Here is a 23,388-nt window from a genome sequence, read left to right on the forward strand (position 1 = left end):
CATGCAATCCGAAAGGCATGAGGTTTGAATCCACCAGCTGCTCCATGGGAGAAGGATGAGCAATCTCTTCCTGTGTGATTAACTACCTCTGAAAACCCACTGAGGGTCAGCTGTGGGTTGGCTCTGCTCTATGGCACACAACAACATCATTAATTATATATATACATACATATACACACACACACATAAATATGGAATGATACAGGAAATAGTATTTCGTTAAGTAGCAGAAGAAGAAAACAATGGTATTAATTATATATATACATACATATACACACACACACACAAATATGGAATGATACAGGAAATAGTATTTCGTTAAGTAGCAGAAGAAGAAAACAATGGTATTGAAAGAAGAAATACACATTGTGCAGAAGGCATTGACCAAAAGCAAAGTTCTAGTTATTCATGGAGTATAAATCTAGGTGTTTTAACAAACGTATGAAATTCTGGAAACTAACCTGTCAAGAAATTTGGAAAATAATCATCTAACCCAGCCAACTGGAAAGAATCCATGTTTGAGTCCATTCCAAAGTGGTCATGTAGAATGAGGATATTATAGAACAATAATATGAACATAGGGAGCTCTTATGGATTTAGTGGTAAGAAATAGTGCTGCAATCTCAAAGGCACATAGTATAATTCCACCAGCTGCTCCATGGGAGAAAGATGGGCAATTCTGCACATAGATTGAAAAAGCATGGAGACAGGATGCATCCTTGATACACCCCTTTCCTGATTTTGAACCCTACAGTGTTTCCCTGCTCTGCTCTGAGGACTAATTCCTGGTCCAACTAGAAGTTTCACAAAAGCATAATCAAATGTTCTGAGATTCCCATTTCCCTCAAGGTTAGCCATAATTTGTTGTGATACACAGAGTCAAATGCCTTTGCAAAGTCAATGAAACACAGACATTCTTCTTTGCCTTCTGCCAAGATTCAACTGACATAGGCAATAACGTCTCTAGCGCCATGATCTCTTTAAACCCAACTTGTATTTCTGGTAGTTCTCTGTCAATGTACTGTTTGTTCCATTCATTTCTGGATAATCTTCAGCTGGATTTTGCTAGTGTGTGATATTCTATAATTTCCACACTCTGTAGGGGGTCACCTTTTTTTTGTGGGGGATGGGAATAAATATGGATCACTTCCAGTCAGTTTGCCAAGTAGTTGTCCTCCAAATTTCTTGGTACAACTTGGTGAACACATCCAGGGCACCATCTGTTTATTGCAATACATTCAATTGGTATTCTATCAATTCCTGGGGCTTTTTCCCCCCTAGCCTTTCAGAGCAGGCTGAACTTTCTCCTTCATCACCATTGCCTCTTGATCATATGTTATTTCTTTAAATTCTTCCGTGTCAGCCACTTCTTTTTGTTACAATGACTGTATACTATTTCTTTAAATGCTTCCTGAATCATTCAATATTCTGCACATAGCATACTTAAGCATTGCAACTTGCAGCTTGAATTTTTTTTAGTTCCTTCAGCTTAAGAAATGCTGAGTGAGTTCAGCCCTTTCTCCTTGCACATTTCACTATTATAATACTTTGCCTTGTATTCCCAAAATGCTCTTTGAAATATTTATTCAGCTCCTTCTTGATTTCCCTGCTTTTCTTTGGCTCCTCCTGCTCTAGTGCAATATTCAGATTCTCTTCTGAAATTCAGTTTGGTCTTTTCTTTTTCTTCCTTCTTTGTTATTACTTTTTGCACTGTTCGTGAGTGATAGTCTTGATATTCTTCCTATTCCTGAGTTGGTTGTAAATTCATGGAGGATAGACAAAAGATTATTTTTTTATTCCTGTGGATATTATTTAAACTTCTTTAGCTTTCATTTGAAATTGCATGTGAGTAGTTGATGGTGTGTTCCACAATCAGCATCTGATCTAGTTTTCATTGCTGATATTGAATGTCTCCAATGATTCCTTCCACAGATGTAATTGATCTGAAACCATTGGAATAAATATAATCTGTTGTTGTTGTTGTTATATGCCGTCGAGTCGTTTCTGACTCATAGCGACCCTATGCACAACAGCTCTAAACCCTGCTCTATCCTACGCCAACCGCACCGCCTCTGACACACCCATCCCGATTACCCCAGTCACCGAATCAATTACCCCAGTCACCGAATCAATCCATCTCATAGAGGGTCTTCCCCTCCTGCGCTGTCCCTCCACCCTCCCAAGCATGATGTCCCTCTCCAAGGACCCGTCCCTCCTGGCAACATGTCCAAAGTATGTCAGACGAAGCAATCTACTATAAAAATATTATTAGAAATGTATGAGGAGGATTTGAGGAAGACTCATCAACAACCTGCATTATGCAGATGACGACTATGGTTGCTGAAACTGAGGAGGACCTGAATCACTTGCCATAGAAGGTCAAGGACTGCAGCCTTCAATATGGATCGAAGTTTACCATCAAGAAAAAAAGATTCTTACTACTGTGCTGATTGGCAGCATTATGATGGATGGTGAAGGGATTGCTGTTGTTGACAGCTTCAGTTTGCTTGACTCCACAATCAACACTCTTGGTATCAGCAGCCTAGAAATCAAAAGATGAATTGCATTGGGAAAGTGTGCTGTCAGGAAAATGTGCAGAGTACTGAAGAACAACGATGTCAGTCAGGAGACTAAGGTGTGCCTCATCCAGTCCATAGTCTTTGCAATTACTTGCTAAGCAACAGAAAGGTAGACAATGACTAGGAATGATAGGAGAATTGATGCCTTTGAGCTGTGGTGCTGAAGAAGAGTATTGAATACCATGGACTGCTAAGAGAACAAACTGGTTTGTCTTAGAAAGGGTGAGACCAGACTGCTCCTTGAAGGCAGGGATTCTGAGGCTTTTTGCCTGACATACTTTGGGTGTTACAAGGATGGAGAAGGATATCATGCTTGGAAGGGTGGAACAACTATGTAAGAGAGAAAGACCCTCAATGAGATGAATCGATTCAGTTACTGGGGTAATGAGGGTATGTGTGTCAGAAATAATAAAGTTGTCACAGGATAGAGCAGATTTCAGGGCTATTGTATATAGGGTCACTATGAGTCGCAAGTGACTTGATGTCACATAGGAATAACAACAATAAGAGAAAATTATAAGATGTTCAAAATCAAGGACTGTGGTAAAAAAGACTTTCCTCTAATGAGTCATCTAGTAAATATTTTATGATTTGTTGTATGTATGGCTTCTGTTGTAGCTATATAATTCTGGGATTATGTTGCAAAATTATAAACAAAACATAAATTAATGCACATGGCTAGTTTGTAAGAGAAGTTTCATTATATAATTAGGAAGCAGGCTGGATTTGAGTCAGACTACAGTTTTCCGACTCAAAAAATAGCACATTGAATTTAAAATTCAGAATTTTAAACTGAAAACAAATTAGTAAAGAAGATATAGAAGTGAAAGGGGATGGGGGAAAATAGACTTGTACAATGTGTAAAGATGAGATCTGACATGCCTGTCACACTCTTTTTACTAATCTCAACACCAATCTTACTTTGGGGTTTGTGGTGTTGATGCTGTTGACAGGGACACATCCCTTTTGTGAAGTTGGTAAGGGTCAGATATGGCCAACACATGTGGTCCTTGCTCTTTTTGAAATAACTTTATTGTGAAAATTTTTCATGAAGACAGAGCAAGAAATAGAAGAGGATCTGTCAAAATGTAAGTTTTCTAAAAATCTTGGATGTTTGCTGTTGAGTAGAAACCTAATCACAGCTGACCCTCTATGGGTTTTCAGAGGCAGTAAATCTCATCCTTCCTACCAGAGCCTACCAGAGCTTCCTCCTCGCTGTTTGCTGCTATGTGCTGTTGAGTTACCTGTAACACCTAGAGATGCTATGAACACTGTTCTATCTTGAGCTAATTTCTTTGTCTCCGAAACACCTATCCCAATTTACCCAGTTACTGAGCCAATACACCTTATCCAGGATTTTCCTCTTTTGCACTGAGTCTTCACCCTTCCAAGCATGATGCCCTTCTCCAAGGACTGGTTTCCTCTGGCAATATACCCAAAGTATACAAGATGAAGCTTCAAAATCCTTGCCTCCAATATGCAGTTTGGTTTCACTCCCCAGTACAGACCTGTTTGTTCTCTTGGCAGTCCATGCTACGTATGTTCAATGCTCTTCTCCAGTACCTCAGTTCAAATGCATCAATCTTTTTCTGTCATCATAAGTCATTGTCCAGTTCTCTGATACATAACAAATAATTGCAAAGAACTGTGGCTTGGATCAGGTGAACCTTAGTGTCTAGCATGACATCCTTGCTCTTCAGTAGTCTGAAGAGGTCTCCAACACTAGACTTTCCCAGCATAATTCATCTTTTGATTTCCTGACTGTTTATACCAAAAGTGTTGATTGTGAAACCAAGCGAGCTGAAATTGTTTACAATCTCTTTCTCTTCTCTATTATGATGCTGCCAATTGGCCCAGTGGTGAGAATCTTTGTTTTCTTGATGTTGGGCTTCAATCCATATTGAAGACAACAGTCCTTGACCTTCTGCACCAAAGGCCTCAGGTCTTCCTCAGTTTTAGCAAGTGAAGTTGTGTCATTTTCATAAAGTAGGTTATTGATGCATCTTCTTCCAATAATGATGCCAATTCCTCCTCATAAAGTCGAGCCTCCTGAATTATATGTTCCACATCTAGATTTAAGTGTTATGGAGATAGGATGCATTGTTGATGTATACCTTTTCTGGTTTTGAACCATGCAGTGTTTCCTTACTCCATTCTGACAACTGCTTCCTGGTCCAATAGGTTTTGCATATACACAATTATATGTTCTGAGATTACCATTCTTCTCAAGGTTAGCCACTTTCAAACGTCTTTGCATAGTCAATGAAACAGAGATATTCTCCTGATACTCTCTGCTTTCAGCTAAAATCCATGTAACATTGGCTATAACATCCCTAATGCTACTGTCTTTTCTAAACTCAGCTTGGACATCTCAATGACGTTATTTTCTTTGAAATAATTTGTGGTAAAATTACTATCAGTTTTTCCTGTTCTGGTCATTTAGGTTTTAGGAAACACAAACCTTAATTTCTTGGCAAATACTGATTCTGCTGCTTCTTTATGGAATATAATGGACAGAATATCATAGTAGAATGCTTACACAAATGCTGAAAATTCTCAGACAAGAATAACCTATTTTAGTTCTAGTCTCAGAGAATTAGACACCACTTGGTAGCAAAGGGGATATTGTAAGGTTGATGTGAAGATTTATTCCAAAATTTATTCCATCATTCCAAAAATCACTGATGCTTTCTTGAAAACATTTCTCACAGAGAGTTCTTGTGAGATGAAGGAGCTGTAAAAGACAGTGTAGGACAGAAGAATACTCAGTGCTGCCCATCTCTTAACCGTATTTATTAGATGTCAGCGTTGCAGACATACACCAGGTGTTCTAATTGTTAAAGAGGGAACACTAGTGGCTTAGTCCATAGGGAGTTGTACTATTTACCCAACAGCTGCACATTTCTGGAGATTTGAATCTGCCAGGAGTTCCACAGGACAAAAATCTTCTCTTACGCAATACACAGTCTCTCAAACCCTGTTGATGGGCCAGTCAAGAGTCAGTTCCAAATTTATGGTACTGAGAGAAAGAGAAAATTCTTAAGGGAGGACCATTTGATTAAAAATCCTATGATAGCCTTTGTTTATACAAAGTTTGTATGTGAAAAATTGCTCAGGTAATTAACTAGTAGGTTAAGAGGATGCAATGAAGTTGACATCAAAATACTACTGACAGGTATATCAGTAGTTCACAGTATATAGATGCGAATAGGTGATCTTATACGTCATAACAAAATTTTCACTGCATGTGAAACAACAATTCACTCCTTGTGCTTGTTTTCCCCAATGCAAGCTCCCTACTGATTTAAACGAAAAAGAGCTCTGGTGGTTTAGACAGTTGCTCTTTTAACCAAAAGAATGTCTGAATCCATATAAGGCTCCCTTGCAGAAAGTTAGGCAATTTCCTCATGTGCAATTTGCAACCTCCTGAAAACTCACTGGAAGGTAAGCTCAAAAATGGGTGGTTCAAACTGAAAGGTGGTGAATTGTGGGGTTTTGTTTTGTTGGTTTTTAAGTTTACATTAGATGTTTTGGGAATTGCTTCTATAGCATATGCATGTTGTTGATTCTACAAAACTTTCTCCAGTCTTACCCATCTGTAAGGGGTTTAATACAATTTTTGATTCTCACTGTTAGGAAACATTTCTTTCAGACATACAGTGGGAAAGAATAAAATGTTTCTTTCAGTGATTATATGTTGTACTAGTAACAGTGCCATAAAAGAAAATAGGAGAAGTGAATGAATTTTATCTAGTAGAAAAGTATCCTGTCAATTCTTCAGTAAGCCATTCTTAAATTGATGCTTCTTATAGTTAAGAAATCTGCTTACACTTGTTTTCACAATCCTTGAGGCTCTTTGGTAATTTTAAAAATTTGCCTATCATCAAACTCCCATACTATTTGTTCTCTGTTTTCATCCTGCTCTCTACCACCAGAAAGAAATAGGGTCCTCACTATTTTACACAAAACTGCATGCCCTGAATAGCAAAGACCACATGGAGATGAACCTATCTGACCTTTATCAACTTCACAAAGTCTCTGTCAACAAGACCAATGACACAAAACCAAGTCCCACGAGATCAGACATGTCCCCCTTGTTCTCACACCTCTGTCTACTCATCCCAATACAAATATTACTTCTTTTCTGGGTCCAAAACCTGATGTAGTAGCTCACAGGACACACAGAACTATATTGGTCAACTCAAAAGGTTATAATCCAGATATGTAGCAGAACACAGCCAGGACAGCTTCCAAAATGCGCTTTTAGGTACCTCAGCGTTGAACCTTCTGACTTTAGCCATTGTTACAAAGCTCTTAAGCTCTGGTGGCCTAGTGGCAAGGAGCTGCATTGTAATCCTGAAGGCACATGGTTCGAGGCCACCAGCTACTCTCCAGGAAAAGAATGGACAATCTCCTCCTGTGCAATTAACTGTCTCCAAAAACCTGCCAGAGGGTAACCTATGGGTCAGTTCCAATTCTATGGTACACAACAACAACAGTAACAACAAAGCTCTTAGTCCTGCCAGTTATTGGCTCTCCCCTCTCCATGCCATCTCCTAGTCCTCCAACAACAAACTTAGACTAAAGGACCTTAACTTTTTTCCAATGACATAGCAATCCCAAGGTCTTCTCCAACTCTTGTTAGGTGTCTGGTTCTCTGTTGTATCTGCTATGACTATTGCTCCTTCAGGCCCTAGTCTGGTTGAAGCAATAATTTCTAGATGTTTTACCTTCTCTTGCTTCTCCTTTTCTGGCAATGAAGTTTCTCCTATTTTGCTGCTGGATCCACTCCATTTAAAGGTAAGAAAAACAAGTCCCCTGGTTAGATAAAATCATAATATCCTAAACTCAAGCAACATCTTTCTTCATATCTAACTAAAGTTACTTTCCATTCTGTTGACAATGTTCTAAAATTTTAACTGTCTGTCATGCATTGAAACTAGATATCTTCAAAATATATGTCCCTTGCCTGGGCCATTCTTCTCAGTGGTTTTACAGTAATGTTTTTTGTCTACTTGTAATAATAAAATAATCTATGATGTGATCTGATGTGGTCAACCAATCCTTTGAAAGTGGATTAGGGTGGGATGAAGCACACTTTCTGAAGTTAAAATGAAAGTAGACTTTTCATAAGGAGTGATATGTATCACTTTTTTATATTAAAAGACATAAAAGGAAAGAAAAACAAGACCTTGACTGCTACCAAGAAAAAAAACAGCCTAGAGCAAACTGTGTTCTTTTAATCCAGGAGCTGATGCTAAAACACATGAAGACATCCAAGGGACATTTGTGTCCATTATATATGTTAAGTAAGCCTTTGAACTTAGAATTCTAGTCTCCATATCATTCCAATCTGTATGCAGAACACATCATCCAGCACACAGAGCTATATGAGGAGGAATGTCTTGTCAGGATTGGAGGAAGATTCATCAACAACCTGCGTTATGCAGATGACACAACCCTGCTTGTTGAAACTGAGGAGGACCTAAAGTGCTTGCTTCAGAAGGTCAAGGACTGCAGTCTTCAGTATGGATTGAAGCTTAAAATCAAGAAAACAAAGATTTTCACCACTGATTAGCAGTATCATGATAGAGAGAGGAGAGATGGAAATAGTAAACAATTTCAGCTGGCGTGGTTCCACAATCAACACTCTTGGTACCAGAAGCCAGAAAATCAAGAGATGAATTGTATTGGGAAAGTCAGCTGTCAGGGACCTCCTCCAGAATACTGAAGAGCAATGACGCCAGGCAGGAGACTAAGGTGTACCTGATCTGAGCCATAGTCTTTGCAATTGTGTGCTGTGTGTCAGAGAACTGGACAGTGACTAGGGGTTGATAGAAAGAGAATTGATGCCTTTAAGCTGTGATGCTGGAGAAGAGTGTTGAATATACTAAGAGGACAAAAATGTTTGTCCTGGAGAGGATGAAACCAGGCTACTCTTTGGAGGCAAGGATTCTGAAGCTTCATCTGACATACTTTGGGCATGTTGCAAGGAGTGACTAGTCCTTGGAGAGGGACATCGCATTTGGGCGAGTGGAGGTACAGTGCAGGAGAGGAAGACCTTCAACGAGATGGATTGATTCAGTGATTGGGTAATGGGAGTAGGTATATCGGAGACAGTGAGGTTGGGACAGGACAGAGCAGGGTTTAGGGCTGTTGTACATAGGGTGGCAATGAGTCGCAAGCAACTCGATTGCACATGACAACAACAACAAAGTCTCCTAAACTGTGACAGAATGCATTTCAGCTTATTAAAGCATAGGGCCATTTGTACGTAATTGTTGTTGTGTACTGTTGAGTTGGAACTAACTCATAGCTGACCCATTAGTAGGCTTTTAGAAGCTGTAATTCCACAGAAAGAGATAGATTCAAACTGTTTTTCTATGGAATAACAATCCAAGTTCTTACCACTAGGCAATATATTATTTTATTTATATGCTTAGAAAATACTAAGTCATGGTCACAAATCTCTCTCTTTCTCTCAGTTTCTGTATATGGTACCCCCAGCAATAATTTCAAATGGTCCTCTTTTTCTCTGACATAATCTCATCCTTGAGTATTATCATATCCTACAACATTCTCTCTTCTCAAGGGCTTTAAAAGTGATAGGTACTCCCTATCCTCTCATTTCCATACATATGAAGTAACCAAGTAACTGAATAACACATGGCTTTTAAGAATTTTACTGGGATTTCTATATCTTGAAGAAATAGTTCATTATTTGAATTCCCTGTGTTTAATTTAAAAAATATGCTTTTATAATTAGGATCTGAAAATTTTCTTTTAGGTTACTTAGAATTAAGCCAACTATCTAGATCTCCTATAGAAAAATGATATTTGTCCCCACCTTCCTTAAAACATGTGTAAAAAGCACTCATCATAAAACTATTAGAAACTACTTGACATACCACCAGAACAGGTAGAATCATTCAGTTGATGAAATATAGAAACTTTAAATAGTTATCTTTAAAGTACACATTTACAATACTCTTAAGAGTTGTTTTGTAAATGCCCTTCTCTTCAAATGCTTTGCATTGGATGGACCATGAACACATTCACTCTTGTCAGCATTTTTTATTTTGATCTTTATTTTTAGTACTAAATAATTACAATACTGTATTATAATTTTTCTCTGATTTGTGTATAGGTTTTATATTTTTAAAAACCCACAAAAAATAATAAACTTCAAAAGGAACTTTACATACTCTGGTTGTCCAATGGGTAAGGAGTGGTGTTGCTGACCCAATAGTAGCGAACCCATTAGTGGGTGTTTTATACAAGATTGGAAGTTGATTCTGCCGTGAAAATTAGAACAATTATAGAAATAAAATTTAAAGTCAGAATCAGGTTTAAACAAATAAAAATGATCATATGTTATTAACAAAAGCAGCGGTTATAGAAAAAGAAAACGATGTCAACTGTTTTATCTCCTTAACTGTTATTGAGGAGGGGGGCAGAGATCAAGAAATCAAGTTGCTCCTCTCTAGAAATACTTGAAAATGTCAGCTTTCCACTGATTGAAGTTTGAAGGATAGAACACATTAATTTTATGGTCTCCTTCCCCACTTTTAATCCTCACCTGATAAGCTGTATCAGAGCTTGGAACATTCATAGCTATCCTACAAAAATCTTATTATTTTGAGAGTTACATATCATCCAATATTAAAGAACAAAGATGGCATTAAATAATTGTGAAGCATATAAAATTCCCAAGAGACCAAGTAAATGCATTGACAGCAGCCAGTGTTCTAACCAGAAATCTAACTGAAAAGGATTTTTGGAGCATGTTACAATTGACTGAGAAGCTTTCAGAAATCCAATGTCAGATTACACATAAACAAATTACATCAGAGTTGAAGAGAATGAAATGCAAGTGTGGCTATGTTTTTAAATTTAATAAATTCTAATATGAATCTAACTGTGAATCTACATGAGGTAGAGAATCAATTTTATAGAATTTGATGTATGCCACTCAATAATTTTTGTAGTTTTAATGTATTTTCTTTCAAATGAAATAAATCTTTGATATTTGAATGCAGAATTAGTGACATTTGGTTGCATTATTTAATTGTAGCAAGGAAAGATAATATATAAAAACTAATCAACACTAAAATTAGACTGGAAAAGGTAATTTTTAGATAAGAAGATTCAGTTAGTGTCTAAAACTTAGAGGTTATGGTATCTATGATGAGATACTCGTATTTCATTGACTTTACTTTTGAATAAAAATGAAATAATCCTAAAATACTAATTGGTGAGTTTGATTAGCTACATTAGCAAAAAATTAAAGTAATTTGATGGAAATACATGCAAGTTATTTTCCTCTAAATTAATAGAAACAATTAAAGACCAGAATTTCAGTGAAAGAGGTTAAAATCAACACCTTCAGTCATGTTTTCACATGCTAAGTTTTCTTAACATGTGATTAATTGTTCAGATGAATCAGAACATTTTCTATTAAATGTTAAAACTCATGACTATTCAGATACAAAAATCATAATATCTGAGTGATTTTGCAATTTATGCTCTCTCTCTACCCTCCCATCCCACAAGCTTTCCTATTTTGCTACATACCATATTTTTGAGAACCATTGACTTACTTCCATCTAATTGTAAAATTTAGGATTTCTTTTTCAAGGCTAGAATTCCATTTTAAATACATTAATATACCAGAAGAGGGCAGCAGAAAGCTGGAATTTATGGGAATAGAAGCGAAGACTTGAGGGACCTTGGAAGTCACTTAGGATTTGGGAGAACAAGGGATGATTGCTTGCAAATTCAAATAATAAGTAAATGTGTTGCTCATTCTTGTAGTTATTCAAAGAGCTTAATTTGTTTGAAGGTGTCAATTGAATGCCATATGTCAAAATAGAAAGCAAGTCAACCGGAAAGCATTCCCAAGACACAATTTTTTTAGGCTATATTTAAGTCCAGAATAAAAAAAGAAAAAAGAAGGTACTCAAGGAAATCAGAGCTGGAACCAAGAAAAAAGTTTCAACGAAAAAAATAACGATATTATTGGAGAGGTTGTGGAAGCATCCATTTATGTTTTGACTCAATTCTTTTCTTCACATAATAGCACTGTAATGAATTAAAATGATCTGACTTTAGTGTTGACTTTTCAAGCTGGTAACGCTGAACATACAATGATAATAAAAACCTTTAAAGCACAAATATGTTAATACTTTCTAGTAGACACCGTTAATCTTAGTAAGAATTGCTTCATTCATTCTCTGCTGTTCTATTTATTGTGTGCATGTTTATTTATTTATTTACATATAAACTACATTTCTCTTAGAAGTGTTTTCTTTTCTTCATATTTTATATTTTTACATTTATCTTTTTATCTTTTGAATACAATCTCCATAACTGTATTTGTGTTTGAATAACAATGCTTTTCATTTGGAGTACAAATTTTCTAAACATCTATAATAATTTGTAAAATATCCTGAGAGAATAAGAACATAAAATTTGTCAGCACTAAAATATTCTCCCAGTAACAACAATCCACTTGTTATTCTTATTACTTACATTGTCTTTTATTAGAAGGAATTTTCCTACATCACTCTCCTCAGTGATTAATTGCTTTGTATATTCGTTCTTGAAAAAGAACAATGACTAACTGAATTTGTTATAGAACCTTTCCTGTTGAGCCATACGTTATCATATTTTCCCTTCTTAAGAATTACATAATTTCTGTAAGTATATTCTGTAATATTGTTTGTTATTACACCAGTTTGTATACTTCATAACTTTTAATGTAATGAAAAGGAGATTAATTTAATATACTGTCAGGAATTTTATACAGAAATATAAGATTGAGTGTGTGGCTTCTTATGATTTGAGTGATCCATAAATACATTCAGATTATAAATATAACAAAAGAAATAGACTTTAAATTTAGGATTTATATTAGGTAGTGATAATACATGGTCAGAAAAGATCTTTAATTAAAAATGGCTTAAGAAGAATAAGATATTGTTTCTTCATGGGAATTGCAGTAATTGTTTTACAAAATATCTTACATCAAATATTTAATTATGAAAATACTTAATTGCAATAAATGTTCTGCAAGAGTAGTTCAGGAAAAAAAGTATAATTATTTCTTTCAAAAAGCGCTAAATAGTTCATCCACAAGTTAAAAGAAAATTTTATGTGAAACAAATATGTATAGTTTCAGAACTATTTAAAAGGATAAAAGGCAATTTTGTCATTGTCATAATATGTAATAAATCACAAAATAACCTAGAAATAGAAAATCCTTTTATGAAAATTAAATAGTTAAGATACTTGTAAGCCAAGAAATTGGGAGGTCAAAGAGAAAAAAAAAAGTAAAATGAATTTTATTTGACTAGAGGGAAATGAAGAATTTAGAAGAATGCCAAAATAGCCTAGAACTACAGTTGGAATGCAAAGAGAAGGACACAAGTTTAGGAGAGAAAGAGTGATGGGCTAGCATCCAATATCTTTTCAATGCAATTTCATTACACTAAAAGCTTAGGGAGACAAACAGAAAGTCAAAGTGAGTTAAAAGGGGATTAGCCACATTCTGTAGCTGTCAAAAAATAGTTTTTTGTGTGTAATAGTAATACTACTTTAAAAGAAGACACTTGTAAGTCTATGATCCCTGTTGCGATAATCACTAAACTTTTTCAGATTCATTCATAAAGTAATCAGAATTAAGAATTTAATAAACTTGTAAAGTCTCCCAAAGGAGAGTTTGTTGATATCAGAAAGGGCTAAAATAGCAAAACCAGGCTAAGAAACATTAATTAGAATATTTGATGATCTTGATGTATTCATCCATCCATCCATAATCCATTATTGAATGGCCACTAGAGATGGTTACACTAAACAAAGACAAAAGCAAAACAGAATGCATCTTTGAAGAGATTTACTGGGGGGAGATGGCTGTCAAACTACAGAGCAGAGAAAACGACATACAAGGAAATACTAATTTTAATTCCAAAGTTTCTATCATCCTATGTCCCATCTCATTTTGCTTTGTTGTTGTTGTGTATCATAGAGTTGGAACCACCCATAGCTGACTCTCTGGCAGATTTTCAGAGGCAGTTAATCACATGGGAGGAGATTCCCCATCCATTTCCATCTGTTGGCCTGGAATGTTTGCCTTTGAGATTGAAGCAAAGCTTCTTGCCACTTGTCCACCAGAGCTCAAACCTTATTTTGCATGTCAACCTTGCTTAGGGGCCATGCTAATCTTTTCTGTGTCATTCCAAGTTTCATATTTATGTTGCCAAAGCAAAGGCAACCACAAAAAGCACTGAAAATGGAAAATGTTTTCCAAGGAACAAAAAATATTGAAAATGATTCCAGATAGCCATTTTTAAATAGATATATATAGAAATAAATGCATGACTACAGAGAAAACAAAGATTCTTACCGCTGGACCAAGAGGCTGTGACATGATGGATGGGGAGGAGATTGAAACTGTCAAAAGCTTAATCTTGCTTGGGTCCACAATTAACATTCGTGATACCTCCAGTCAGGAAATAAGGAGACCTATTACACTGGGAAAATATGCAGTTAGGAACCTATCAAGATTATTGAGGAATAATGATGTCAGTTTGAGGACGAAGGTGCATTTGATTCAGGCCATAGTCTTTCCAATTACTTGCTATGTACCTGACAGCTAGACAATGAATAATGATGACAGAAAAAGAATTGACACCTTGAGCTGTGGTGTTGGAGAAGAACATTGTACATCCCATGGACAGTCAAGAGAACAAACAGGTATATTTCTAAGAGGTTGCAGCCAGAGTGCTCTTTGGAGGCAAGAGTGATGAGGCTTCACCTCCCATACTTTGGGCATGTGCTAGAAGGGGCTATTCTTTGAAGAAGGACACGATGCTAGGAAGTGTGGAAGGTCAGCAAAGGAGAGGAAGACCTTTAACCAGATGACTGACATGGTGACTGCTGCAATGGGCTTCTGTTTGTCAAGATGTGTGAGGATGGCACAGGACAGAATGAGGTTTAGATCTTCTGTTCATAGAGTCTCAATGAGTCATATTCGACGAATAACAACAACAATAACAACATTGTTATTATGCATCATTGAGTTTACTACAACTCATAGAGACCCTATGAAGAACAGATTCAAGCCTTACCCTAGCACGTGCCATCCTCATGATTTCTGCATGCTCAAAAGTCTTGTTATAGTTGCTTTGTAGCAGTATATTTTGACTAGGGCCTTCATCTCTTTGATTCTCCAGTTTTCCAAGTGTGATGTCTTTTTTTAAGGACTGACCCCTCCTAATATGTTGAATACATGTGAAACAAAATTGTACCATCTTTGTCTCTAAGGGCACCTTTGTTGTACTTCCTCTAAGACAGATTTTTTTATTCTTTTGACAGTACATGCAATAGTCAGTATTCTTCTCCAACACTATAATTCAAAGTCACCAATTATTCTCTGATTGTCCTTATTCATTGCCCAATTTCAGTGAATAGAAAGGAACTTAAAGTACTACAGCTAAGTTCCCAAGTTAGAAAACCAGAAATGAAGAACACATTTGAAATTTCCCAAACTTTGAACTGAAATACAAATTTAAACTTTTAATTGCTATACTTAATGATTCTATGAACAAAATATTGGATTATGCATGGAGTATTAAATTAAGATTGAAGGAATATACTGAGTCATTCATTGTACCAAAAGGAATGAGCAAACTCTGAAGAATTTCAGGAAGCAGCATATGATCTAGAACTAAAAGTAATGGAAGGGGAAGTTCAAGATGCTTTGAAGGCATTGTAAAAAAAAAATAAGCCCGAGGAAATGATGGACTAGAATAGACAAGTTTCAATGAAGAGATGCAGCCCTGATTATAGTCACTAGTTTATTCCTAGAAACTGTGCGAAGTAACTGGAAGAGTTTCCCGTTTGTTGGCATTCCTAAAAAAGGCAATCCAATATAATGTGAAAATTATGCACGATATCCTCAGCATTTTGTCTATTTGGTTGTAGATTTATTTACTAATGAGAAAAAAAATTCTTCATTATTTAAAAGCAGAGATATTATTCTAAACAGAGATGATTAATATAATATTAATATAAACATAGAAATTTTGCCAGATGACATGGTTTCAACTTACATGATGGAGTCACAGATGAATCTACCTGGTACATGTCATAGTGTGGTATGGAGTTACAGAGCTCTCAAGAAAATGCCTCACCATCATAATGTCAGTTTTGTGACAAATTATGTATCTGCCCCCCCCTATTTCTTTGTTTAAAAGAAATGCTTCCTACCTGCAGTGGTTTTTTCTTATTTGATCAACAGTCATTTGGGGGCTGGGAGCTTCTTGTTTGAAGCAATTGGTATCCAGAAGGTGAGGCTTTTTTATTTACTAGTCAGTTGTGGACAGGGAGACTCCTGTTAAAACTAATTAAGACCCAGTGGGTGAATCTTTTTTATTTGATTAACAGTCGTTTGTGGGCTGAAAGCCCCTTGTTTAAAACAATTAGGACCTGGTGGGTAGACCTTTGGGATTAAAAGTAGGTTAGGCCCAAGGGCCACAGACCTGGTTTGAAGCATGATTTGCTATTAGAAGTACAAACTAAATTGTCAGTTTGTTTTAATTGGGAAATACATTGTTTTAATTGATACAGCACTTGTTGGTCAGTTTGCTGTACTGAGATAACTTGTGGGTGGCTTTGATACTGAAAGTTATGCCTTTGGTGTGTCAAATGCTGCAAGGGTTTGTCCCATGGTGGACAGGTTTTAGTAGCACTTCTAGATTAAGTCAGTCTAGGAAGCAAGAATGGCCATCAACTTCTTAAATAGTGAGCATCTAAAAACCCTATGAACAGTATAGTTTAGTATTAGAGGCAGAGCAGAGCCCATGTGAAATTAATAAAAATGAGGAAAAATAATAACAAATATCCTTTAATAATTACAACATTGAATGCATGAACCATGGATATTGGGAAAATATAAATTGTAAAAAATGAAATGGAACACATGAACAGCAACATTAGTGACATGAGACAGACTAGCTTTGGTGACTTTAAATAAGATAATCACATGACATACTGTGATGGAAATTCAAAAAGAAGAACGATGTTGCTTTCATAGTAAAAAAGTCAATTTCAAGTTCTAGCTTGAAGTACAATGTTGTAAGTAATAGTATATTATCCATATAGATACACACACACACACACACACACACACACACACAAAACCACCTGTTAATTTGACTGTTATTCAATTATATGCTCCTAAATCTAGGGCTAAAGAGGAAGAAATGGAAATCTTTTACTAAATCTTACAGTCTGAAATTGACCAAACAAGCCATGAAGACACATTAATGATAATTGGTGACAGGAAATATAAGTTGGAAACAATGAAGAAGGAATAGTAATCAGAAAATGTGGACATGGTGACAGAAATGATGCTGGATTCTTGTCATGAGAATGATAAAATTTGTGTTTTCAATGGTTTATTCATTGGAAATACCTTTTTAAAAATAAATATCCAAATGCTGAATTTAAACTTGGACCTCACCTGATGGGCTGCATAGGAATCAGTCCGACTACATGGGTGGAAGAAATTGTTAGAGAAGCTCAATACTAGCAATTAAAACTAGGCCAGGGGCGAACCGTGGGTCAGACCATCAATTACTTATATGCAAGTTCAAACTGAGGCTGAAGAAAATGAAAAAACCTAATGAGAATCAAAATATGATCTTGAATATATTCTACCTTACTTTCAAAATCACCTTAAGAGTATGCTTGAAGCACTGAACATGAGTGATTGATGATCAGATGAGTTGTGGAATGGCATCAAGGATTTATCCATGTAGAGATCAAAAAAGTCATCACAAAGACAGAGGAGAAAGAAAAAACCTAAATGGATGTAAAAAGAAATTCTGTAAATTTCACTAGATTGTTGAGAAGCCAAAACAAAGGGAAAATATGCTGAAGTGGAAAAGTTAATAGAAGATTTCAAAGGGCAGCTTGATAAGACAAACCAAAGTATTATAACGGAATGTGCAGAGAGCTCAAATTGGAGAAAGAAAAGGGAAAAGTTCACTCTGCATTTCTCAAGCAAAGAGAATGGGAAACAAATTTAAGCTCTGAGTTGTAATACTGAAAAATGCTATAAGCAATATATTAAATGACATAGAAAGCATCAAAAGAAGATGGAGGGAATACACTATACCAAAAAGAACTGAATGACACGGAAACATTTTAGAAAGTACCCTATGAGCAGGAGCCAATGGTGATGGAGGAGGAAGTTTAAGTTCACTGAAAGCCTTGGCAAAAAATAAGGCACCAGGAATTAATAGGATACAAATTGATTTGTTTCAATTAACAGATGTAGTTCTGGATGCACTCACTAGTCTATGCCAGGAAATTTGGAGGAAAGTTATCTGGCCAATGGATTGGAAGAGGTATGTATTCTCCTTCCCAAGAAAGCTGATCAAATAGAATGTGGAAACTATTGAAAAATATCATTAAGAGAACACACAAGCAAGTACTGTTGAAAATAACTTTAAAAAATGGCTAGAACATCAGATAGATGGGAACTTCCTCAAGTTTAAGCAGGATTTTGAAGAGGCTGTAGCACTAGGGATATTAATACTCATGTCAGATGTATCCTGGCTGGAAGTAAAGAATGCCAAAAGAATGTCTATTTATGCTTTATTGTCTGTGCAAAGGCATTTAGCTGTGTAGATCATAAGAAGCTGTGGCTAACATTGAGAAGAATAGAAATCCCAGAACACTTAACTGTGCTCATGTGAAACCTGTACCTAGACCAAGGGACTGTTGTGTGAACAGAGTAATTTTTAAACCTACATGATATAAAATTAAGAAAGGAGTGCATCAGGGTTATATTCTCTCTCCATTCCTACTCAATATATTTGCTGAGAAAATTATTTGTGAAGCTGGACTCTATGAAGAGGAATGTAGCATTAATTTCAGAGGAATATTCATCAATAACCTGTATTATGAAGATGACACAACCTTGCTTGCTGAAAATGAGGAGAACTTGAATCACTTAGAAAATCAAAGAATAAAACCTTCAATATAGATTGCATCTCAATGTCAAGAAAACAAAAATTCTTGCCACTGGACCTATAGGCAACATTGTGATAGATGGGGAAAAGATTTAAACTGTCAATAACTTCATCTTACTTGGATCCACAACCAACACCATTGGTACCAGCTGTCAGGAAATGAGGAGAGGTATTGTATTGGGAAGGTCTGCATTCATGGACCTCCCCAACTTTTGAGGAGCAAGGGGATTTCAATTCAGGCCATGATTTTTCTGATCACTTTTCTGAGAGCTGGACAGTGAATAAGGATGACAGAAAAATAATTTATACCTTTGAACTGTGTTCTTAGGGAAGAGTACTGAACATCCCATGGAAAGCTGAAAGAACAAACTGATAGGTCTTAGAAAAAGTACGTACAGTGTCCTCCTTCGAGGCAAAAAAATATAAGCTTTGTCTCATATACTTTGGGCATGTAATGCTAGGAGAGGCTATTCCTCGGAGAGGGCCATAATGCTTGGAAAGGTAGATGGTTGGTGGTGGAGAGGAAGACCCTCAACCAGGTGGATTGACACATTACTGTCACAGTGGGCTCTAGAGGTTCAGGAAGTGTTAGGATGACACAGGACAGGACAGAGTTTAGATCTCTTGTTCATCATGTCTATGTGGGTCCTACTCAACCTGAAGGCACTTAACAGCAGAAACCTGCAGTACTCATGACTGCAAGTGCTTGAGGTTGACATTGTTCATGACTTTGTCTCTTATTATTTGATTATAGGCTTATCTTTTGTAGCTTTTGAGATTTTATTCCTTTGTTGTATTTAAGCTGTTATGCTATTGAGTTGGAATGAGCTTATGCTGAAGCCACACAGTTTTCAGAGACAGTAAACCACATGGGAGAAGATTGCCTATCTTTCTCCCAAAGAGCAGCTGATGGGTTAGAACCCCTGCTTTTGGCTTGGCAACACAATTCCTTATTCACTAGACAATCAGAGCTCCTCTCCCAAATTTAAACTCCCATAATTAATACCCTTTTCCCCCATAACAACTCTTGTTTGTTTTGTTTTAAGAAGCGGAGTTATTAATAACATTTTGCAAGTCATTTTGGAGTAATAGTTCAAAAGGAGAAATGAATAGTAACGACCCACTTTTATTTAAAAATGGTAATATTTTGCTCATCATTTCTTTTTAATGTTTTGAGGTAACAAGAAGGTAATGGCAGATCTGAACCAAGACTAGAAATGTCAGATAAGTCCAGGAATTTCCTTTTTCATAATATAGAACTTGATTATATTAAGAATGGATTAATATATTCCCTCTCTCAGGCTAAATTATCATTTCTCCTTTTGCAGCCTTTCATATCCTCAGTTGTAAAAACAAAGATAAACACATAAAAATGTTTTTTTCTTTCATAAAAGCTTTGTGTTCTTATTTACAATTCCAACAACATGTTATAAATGAACTTCACATTATTTAAATCACTGTGATTGCTGCTCCAGTCCTGATGCTTACTATAGTAACAGACGTCATCTTGCATGCTTAGCTTTCAGGTCAGGATAAACCCTGTATGTCTTCCATCTCAGAGCCTGGCATGTGCATCAGGGCACCCACATCTGACAAGTTCCCACTTCTAATCCATGTCTTCTTAACCTGATATTACTACAAAACTATTTTCTTTGATTTTAAGAGGCTATTTAGTTCTTAATATTATTCTTCATACACCTTTAGTGTTCAGCAAAGATCTTTAGTGTTAAACTGTCTAAGTGATAAATTCAATCCTTATCTTTCTCTTCTCACTAGGTATTCCTCCTATTGTTACTTTCCTAATATTTCCAGCTTTTTGAGTGAATCAGTATCTCTATTTCATATCTATCCCTTAATAGTAATACCTGCCCAGGGAATATACAAATGTTCTTATTCTTGCCCATAGCAGAAAATAGGAGAAAAGAGGGACAGGCTGCAGAATGTCAGCTCATCTCTTCAAGAGCCGTCTTTCTCCACAGTGGAGAGGGTTTTCTTTCCACTCCCCCTGGCAAAAGCATCTGTTTTCTAATGTCTAGAAAGATTGTATATATTCTCATCTTATCTCTTTTAAAATTTTGTTTGTTCCTTTAAAAAATTTCATATGATTTAACATACAAAAGTCCTATACATTATATTTTGGTTGCATGCAATGTGTTTCATTCTTTCTTTAATTCACATTATCATTCATATAAACTCTGTTTTATAAAATTAATCACCATTTGTTGAAGACCAGGGGTAAAGTATTTTTATAATTATTAATATAAGACAGACAACCAGGAATGAGATAGAACATAGAGCATAAATGACAGGGTGCCAGCAGTTTCAATGACTGAAGCGCCTAATTCCAGCTTCCCTGTATCTTTATTGAAAATTATCAGGAAGTAAATCGCAAAGAAAATTCAATACAAATGAAGCCAAGCTCTTTCTATTGAAAACCTTCCCTTGACTAAGGAGGGAGGAGTCAGTGAATGCAATGCAAGAATCCGGTAAACCTTTAAGGATTGCCTCAGGGTGAACTCTAACTTGTACCATACCTCCTCCACATCCTGAAATAGCATTAGGTTAATTACAACTATTTAGTATGAAATTTGGCTTCCCATAACCATTGATCCATAGTTGTCATTTTCTTTATCCCCTCACTCTGCCCATCTAACTGCTACCTCAAAATTTCCCCCACTCTTCACCCTCAGGCCCCTATTTCCTCCTCTTTTACTCTTTGGACATTAGTACACACCTTACTAGTAATAGTTCTCCTCATACAATAATGGTTTTATGCAGTATTTGTCCTTATGAGACAGAGTTGTTTCACTCAGCATGTAATATAGTATGAGGGAAGATTAGATAAGTTATGGGAGGATATCAATAATGTCATCCAGAAAGAATGCAAAAGGTCATTACAAAAACAGAGGAGGGAAAAAAAAACCAGAGGAGGAAATAAAAGACCAAAATGGGTGTCTGATGAGACTCTTAATATGCACTAAAGTGCCAAGTAGCCAAAGTAAAATGAAGAAAGCAAGAAATTAAGGAGATGAAGAGAAGATTTCAAAGAGCAGCACGGAAAGACAAAACAAAGTATTAAAATGAAATGTGCAAAGAGCTGGAGTCAGGAAATCAAAAGGGCCAAATTTGTTCAGCATTTCTTAAGCTGAAGGAAACGGAAGAACAATTTCAAGCCTCAAGTTGCAATACTTAAGGATGCTTTGGGCAGTATATTACATAATCCAGGATGCGTTAAAAGAAGATAGAAGTTGAATACAGAGTCACTGTACCAAAAAGATTGGCTGACACAGACGACTTTCATGAAACAACGTAAGAGCAAAACCCTATAATGAATGATAAAGAGAGAAATACAAACTACTCTGAAAGAATTGTTGTAAAATAAGGTCCCAGGAATTGATGGCATACCAATTGACATATTTCAGTAAACAGATACTGGCTTCCATGTAGTCAACAAGTTGTGTCAAGAAATCTGGATGACAACTACCTGACCAACTGACTGGAGGAGATTCATATTTGTTCCAGTTCCAAAGACCCAACAGAGTGAAGATATTAGTGAACAATTCTGGGACTTCGTCTGACATACATTGGACATGTTGTAAGGAAAGACAGGTCCTTGGAGACGGACAACATGCTTGGTAGGGTAGAGGGACAGCTCAGGAGGGGAAGACCCTCTATGAGGTGGATTGATCCAGTGACTGGGGTAATCGGGATGGGTGTGTCAGAGGCAATGCGATTGGCACAGCATAGAGCAGGGTTTAGGGCTGTTGTACATAGGGTCCCTATGAGTTGCAAACGACTCGACGGCACATAACAACAACAAAAACAACAACAACCACTACTATCAAAAGCAAGCAAGATTCTGCTGAAAAGGATCTAAAACAACTGACACATCAACAAAGACCTACCAGCCATGTAGGCTGGGCTTAGAAAAGGCCATGGCACGAGGAATATTATAGTTAGTGTTAGATGGATCTTGGCTGAGAGCAGGGAATACCAGAGGAATGTTTTCTGTGTTTCATTGACTGTGTACATGCATTTGTGTGGATCACAACAAACCGTGGCTAACTCTAAGAAGAATGGGAATCACAAAACACTTGATTTTGCTTATGAGAAACATATATGACCAAGAAGCAGACGTCAGAATGGTGCATTGAAACACTGTGTGGTTTAAAATCAGGAAGAGTGTACACCAGGGATGTGCCCTATCTCCATACATTTCAATCTATATATGGAATAGATATCCTATAAGGTGGGGTGTGGCACAAGACTCATCAACAACTTGTGTATGCAGATGACACAACTTTGCTTCTGAAACTGATGAGGACCTGAAGGACTTGATGCAGAAGATCAAAGACTGCAGTCTTAAATATAGATTGAAGCTTAACATCAAGGAAACAAAGGTTCTCACCACTGGACTGATTGGCAACATCATAATAGAGAGTGAAGAGATTGATACTATTAACAGCTATAGTTAGCTTGGCTCCACAATCAACATTATTGATACCAGCAGCCAGGAAATGAAATGATGAATTGCATTGGGAAAGTCTGCTGTCAGGACATCTCCAGAGTACTGAAAAGCAACGATATCATTCTGGAGACTAAGGTGCTCACATATGTGGAAAGAACCGCTGAAGAAGCTCAATATCAGCTGTGAAAACTAGACCAGGAGGTGATTGTGGAACAGACCACCAACTACTCATATGCAAATTCAAGCTAAAGTTGAGGAAAATTAAACCAAATCCAAGGCAACCAAAATATGACTTTGAGTC

This window comes from Elephantulus edwardii, unplaced genomic scaffold (genome assembly GCF_000299155.1).
Source record: "Elephantulus edwardii isolate Elephantulus edwardi_28Jun2011 unplaced genomic scaffold, EleEdw1.0 scaffold00179, whole genome shotgun sequence".
NCBI classification, from domain to species: Eukaryota; Metazoa; Chordata; class Mammalia; order Macroscelidea; family Macroscelididae; genus Elephantulus; species Elephantulus edwardii.